We start from the raw sequence: 6067 nt of genomic DNA, 5'->3' as shown, positions 1-6067 counted from the left end.
TTTCCATCACACATGAATTTGTTGGCCCCATTTTGTTACAGATGAAGAGGAGTTTCACAAAGGGAAATTAGCTTGTGGGAGAATAACACAATATCATTAAGTTACTTTTCTTAACATTATAAGATTCATAGAACATTAGCAAATTTTTCAAGATATCCCTCAATGAACTCTAAAACAGCAGGATAGTTCGTGTATGACAGTTACGCCCCTGTTAATTGTAGAATAGCATCATATGTATGGCAAATCAACCTCCATAATATTTTTCACAGAATCAGTCTTGAATGGTTTATCTTTGAGTAGGGGCCTTAGAAAACTTAATATATTTTCCCTAAACCACAACTTTGAAGATCATAAACATGGGAACATATTTGTTTGTCATACACTATATAACTCTTGTTCTAATCCACTTAAATTATGTTTTTGACATAGAAATTGCAGTTACTGGGGATTAAAACTGCTTGGAATACATAGACATTGCCAGTAATTTGAATAAGATAAGATAAGATAAACCTTTGTTTGTCCCTCAGTGGGAAAATTGGCACTGTTACAGCAGCAGAAACAGAGGTAGCAGCATAAAAAGTACAGAGCAATAAATAGCAGAAACTATAATAAACTACAGTAAAAAGCTATAATTCACTTTCATAAACTACAATCAATTACAATAAATACTTGCAGCATCAAGTAGAGTATCAACACAAAATATATTTCTCATGGTTTAGGGACACAATGTCAAATTTTATAGTATTGGAATGTTATTGAAATCAATTAAAAAGCATGAAGTATTCTACTTGGAGCTCATTCAAAAGTTCATACATGTAAAAAAATATAAAATCCTATGTCTATAACTCTACCAGTATCTAGCAATGATAACAATGAAACAGAGTAGTCAGACCTCCCTCTGAGATACTGTACATCTGAAAAAACTCGAAAACTGGCAAATGAAGAAAAATGCAAATAAAGTAAAGAAAATCAATCTTCACAAACACACAGTTAGTAAGAGTGAGTAGAGTTACAGAAAACCACAGAATGTAGAAGTGAGACAATGTCGTTATGGATATATGCGCTGGGAAGCCCCTCCTTGTCCCGGTGACATCAGCCGGGGCTCTGTCGCTGTCTTGCTGGAGCACACATCAGCCAGATTTATCCACCGTCTCACCGCGAAAGCTGTACGGAAGCTGTGGTCAATAGCGCATTCTTCACGGGGAAAATACAAGACTAATCAGGTAAACAGGACGAGGTTTTAAATGCCATCCTCTTCTTCTTCTTCCTTTGTATTAGTTGGCGGTGTTCACCCACCGGGAAAGTGTTATCGCGATAGGAAAAATGTTGAATTGGCTCCACCTAGAAGCCGAACATTTAGCTTTAACTTTTCACTGAGATGTGTCGCATATTTTGGGCTGTAAACGGGAAGAATTAACAACACATAGTTTTAGTTTGGATTGTGATGGTCATTCCCAGTTTGAAATATATTCTGATTTGAATAGCGAAGCCGTAGTCCTGTTTCTTTGTATTTGTGTCGTTTGTTGAAGTGTTCGTAAGCCTTTCCGATGCACATGCTGTCACTACCGTAATGATTAGTTATGGTGGAAGGAAAGTGCCCCTTGTTCCGTTAACACCGTTTTCCTCATCTGCCGTTTCATGTCAAATCATGTCATGTCATGTCACCCGTCGGAGAAGTAAAACTGTAATCCAAACCCCATATTGAACGCCATCAGTGTTGTAATCTGATATCCGCGAACTCTCACGGTGACGCTGGTGAGGAGGATGTCTGTTGCTGACACCAGTTGCCATGGCATTACACAACACTGATTTTTGTGAGGATTCATCTTCATTATCCTCAAAGGACAGTCTTATTACCCTCTCAGAGGAGGTCTGAATTCATTGTTATCTAACTACATGGTTTTACTCAGACTGTCTCATTTGACAACTTGGTGAAAGGGTGGAACACAGGTCATGGATGAACCAACTCCATGTAGGTGCAGATTCAGGTCAAATGGCAGGGCAGAAAAAAAATACCTCTCCTGACTTTGTAAGATGGTATTACTTGTACCTTTATGAAACAAAGATATTGGCAGTGATAACTAAAGTCAACATTTCTCTGTGATTTTAAGAGGCTGGTTCTCTGTATTTCACTCAAAAAGTGGTAATCTTTCCATCTATCCTCAACTGCTTATAGGTAATCAGGTTCTGAGCAAAGCAACTTGAGCAGAGAACTCAAATTTCCTTTTCCTTGGCCACATTGATCAGAGTACAGCTTATACCAGGTTGTTTACTATGGACAATACACTCTGTGCAGTCACAGCTTCAGTTGAGTTCTGAGGCTTGCTATTTATTTATTTATTTAGCTTGGCTGGCCTCCCTTAGAGAAGCTCACATTGTTGATATGTCATGTTTGGCCCCTACAGAGACATTAGAGCAAGATGCAACCCATTATGGAAGTCCATAGGGGACTAATTGAAATGAAAATGAAAATGCATAATATAAACCCTAACCCACATCCAAACAGGGAGAGCAGAGGTGAACATGTCACATAAACTTCAACTGCCTGAAAAGCAGGCGAAAATATCTTCTTTTTAACCACACGCAAGCTCAATGTAGAACCAGTGGCAAGGATGCAAATACCAGCCCTGCTTCTAGTAGTAGCCAGAGTAGCTCTCCTGCGGCTAGTTGAAGCAGAGAGGAAATACTCCGCCTGGCTGTAAAAGACTGATCTTTGCAAGTAAATAAGGAAAGAAATCATAAATAAATGAAAGAACGTAAGGAAATAAAGTAATAGAGTAAGTAAGTAAAAAGATAGCTCAATAGATAGATGGATAGATAGAAAGGTAGGACATCTTTTATTTGTGGATACTGATGCAAAACATAGTCATGGAACTTTACTTAGCATTATGTGATTTACATGACCATGTTTGTGTTTTTTGACAGAAATACAGTACAATAGAATAAGACAGTGAAGACATGCATGCCAGGACAAGGCAATCGCATGAGCGATGAGATAATAATAAATAATCATACCCAAACAAAACACAACACAGTGTAATGCCATGGCAGCCATCTTGACGAAGAGGTTATTATTAAATCAAGAATATAGATATGACTTGATATATAATGATATATGACCATAATGGGGGGTGTTGGAAGTTATTTAAAAAACAACAACTTTTGAATTTAATTTTCAAAGACTTAAAGTACTCTGAAGTGGACAGAATTCAAATTAAAATGTAAAACAGGGCCACCCAATGCATTTCATTACCATACATTCCCTCACTCTCTTTTGGGATAAGGTTAAATCTAAGATATTATTGTATAATAATTTGAAAATGAAAACAATATGGAATAAGACATTACTGGCTGTGCCTCATCTTACTACTTATGAAGGTGTGCCAGATTTAAGTGCCTGACTCAATAACTGACTGGCTGGTGGGGCTGCAGTATCAAATACTGACAGTGTACCACTATAGATACTTGCTTACAGTATGAAATTTGCTACACCCTCAGTTATTTTTTGAGCATGTGGAGAGTTTTATGGTTACTTGACTTCAATTGGCTTCTCAAGTGTGGTTTGTCTGGGCTCACGATGTAATGTCACCCTGGATTGGCTGGCGGGTATAACGAGCCCCCTGATTTGCTGGCAGGATGGCCAATCCAGGCCCTGTTCCTATGAATGGGCGCTGTTTTAAACATGGACGACGCCGATCCAAATCCAACGGTGATCCAATGAGAGACTCACTACCCTGACTTAGCGAACCTAGCCGCGGGATGCAGCGCTAACATGTCTGGTAAGGTGCACACCACCCAGCTGATCGGAGCGCCATGTTTAAAACAGCGTCCATCAATGGGAACGGGGCCTGGATTGGCCATCCTGCCAGCAAATCAGGGGGCTCGTTATACTCGCCAGCCAATCCGGGGTGACGTTACAATGTCTCTGCTGTTAGTTTTTCTGAGTGTTGATTGGTTAAATAGTTTTGGAAATGTGTGGCATTTGCACAATATCTTATCACTAGGAGGGCTCAAATTGCTGTATTTTGCGACCAATTTTGAGACAGCATGAGTATTTTTTTCAGTTACTCCCATTTATGCAATCTGCAAATTTTTTTTAATTGTTGAAAAAAAGAAGGGGGAAGGAGTCCGCTAGTGTAGTCTTAGACCACTACACACTGCAGTGCATCAGTTTCATAGAAAAAGAGCGTCTGTGAAATTGATGGTACAGAAAATAATACAGTTAGGATTTTTTAATACCTCAGGATACCATAATACCCTAAAGTCTTGTGTAGGCCCAAGTGTTTGACAAGGGGAGGATATTAGAGTGATTAAACTGAAGGGTCAAGCATGGCTGTCACGATAGTAGAATTTCAATATTCGATACTGATACCAAGGAAAAAAACTTGATACTCAATACCTTTTTCGATACCACAGGGAAAAAGATATAAAATAATAGTCATAAAATGTTTTTAATAATGTCTAGAAAACACAAACATAAATAACATACAAATAACATCTATTACAACACATTGGTTAATTCGCGGCTGACATTCATGTGTATGCCTGTCGGCATTTATCATAATTCAGGGCCTTCAAAATTCATACAATCGCCTAGAGGTTAAAACTAACTTTTTTCACCACTGTCCCAGAAACGTCACAAAAAACATTTTTAACCGTCCTGAATTTTCCCCAATATCTTTTTTTTTAACATTTTGAGTTTTAACTTACTGATAATTTTATAAAAATACAATCCACCATGTTGATAAAATAAAATATTTATTTCCCTTAAACATAAGCAGGGTTCCCAAGCATCCTGGAAAACCTGGAAAATTATATTTCCTGGAAAATAATTTATCCTCCCGCTGCCTTGTGAGCGAATGCAAATGGGTTGAAAGTTATGCGCATGCATGTCTGTTGTCACCTTTTTCTGGGCGCAGCGCTTCTCTGCTTCTAGCCGGCACAGCACCCCGAGTGACGCTACCAGCCTATCAAATTTGCATTTCCGCTTAGAGCAATTCTGTAACCCAGTGTTTTCAGTTTATTTTGTCGCTAGATTTAGCGACTTTTCAGACGCCGTTAAGGATGTAGTGCCTAGAGACAAAACTAGCAACTCTACGTTGAAAAGTGTCGCTAGTATCGGCAAGCGAGTGTGAGGTTTTTCTCTCCCGTGGCCACAGCCTCCTCTCTGCTCTCCGTTGAGTGACAGGCATAGGAGCAGAGGAGAGTTAGTGGGCGTGTCTTTTATTGAGTTGGCCGTGCGGAGAGTGACACAGCGTGATTCAGAGATTGAGAACATGTTCAGAGAGAGCTTCAAGTTAATCACGGTTAATCATGGTAAACATCTGAATAGCCCACATTTCAATCATTATTTCACACTTGTTTTATTGTCTGACAACGGAAAATAAATGAACAAAAACAACGTGGGTGGATTAGTGTAATGTGGGACACCTAAGAAATGCTTATTTCAAAAGTGGGACAGCATGATTTGGCTAATATGTGACAGTCAAATACTATGTCATTTGATTGAGAAAATATCTTTTTAGGAACGTTAAATGTCTTCTTGTATGTCTGTGTAGGTTCTCATTCATCCAGGTCATCGTAGATCGAAGCGAAGTAAAATCTGGTCAACTGGACGTAAGTTTATCTTGAAGACGTTTCACCTCTCATCCGAGAGGCTTCTTCAGTTCTAGTGAAGAGTGTGGAAACTCCAGCTTATAAACCTATGTGGGAGTGGTCAGTGCTATTGTGGTGGAAACGACCCTCCCGAGACTCACCTGGCCTCCCCAAACGACAGTCGTTGTGCGGTGTCAGGGAGTTTCAGGGGTGGTCGTTAGGGAGTTTCACCGACCACTCAGATGCTAATGGGCTGTGCTGGCAGCAGCCGTTCCACATGGGTCTTTCAGCTGAGCTCTTTGGGGAAGCTTTGAAAGGACTTGGTTGTAAATAGGTGAAAGGAAATGTCGCAGTCCACCTCCTCTGTTCAAAGATGGTTTCTCTATCCTGACGTGGATGGCTTCTTTAACTCCTCTTTCAAACCATCTGTCCTCTCTGTCGAGTATTTGGACATGGTCGTCCTGGAAGGAGT

The 6067-nt window shown here is 39.7% G+C and overlaps 1 protein-coding gene across 7 annotated transcripts in view; it reads left to right on the top strand.

Moving 5' to 3' along the window:
- The first annotated feature begins 1092 nt into the window (after positions 1 to 1092).
- Positions 1093 to 6067, top strand: part of LOC147252483 (SH3 domain-binding protein 4) — a 61720-nt gene continuing 56745 nt past the window's right edge. For all 7 annotated transcript variants that reach the window (XR_015118759.1, XM_086220804.1, XM_086220803.1 and 4 more), the window contains exon 1: positions 1093 to 1223. The gene's annotated coding sequence lies outside the window, so the exon portion shown is untranslated. The remainder of the gene's footprint in view (positions 1224 to 6067) is intronic.

Source organism: Aulostomus chinensis, chromosome 12 (genome assembly GCF_037954235.1).
Source record: "Aulostomus chinensis isolate RoL2024-O1b breed Wild chromosome 12, RoL_Achi_v1.0, whole genome shotgun sequence".
Classification (NCBI taxonomy): Eukaryota; Metazoa; Chordata; class Actinopteri; order Syngnathiformes; family Aulostomidae; genus Aulostomus; species Aulostomus chinensis.
Note: the sequence above shows the minus strand (reverse complement) of the source record. Positions and strands in the feature narration are given on the sequence as shown.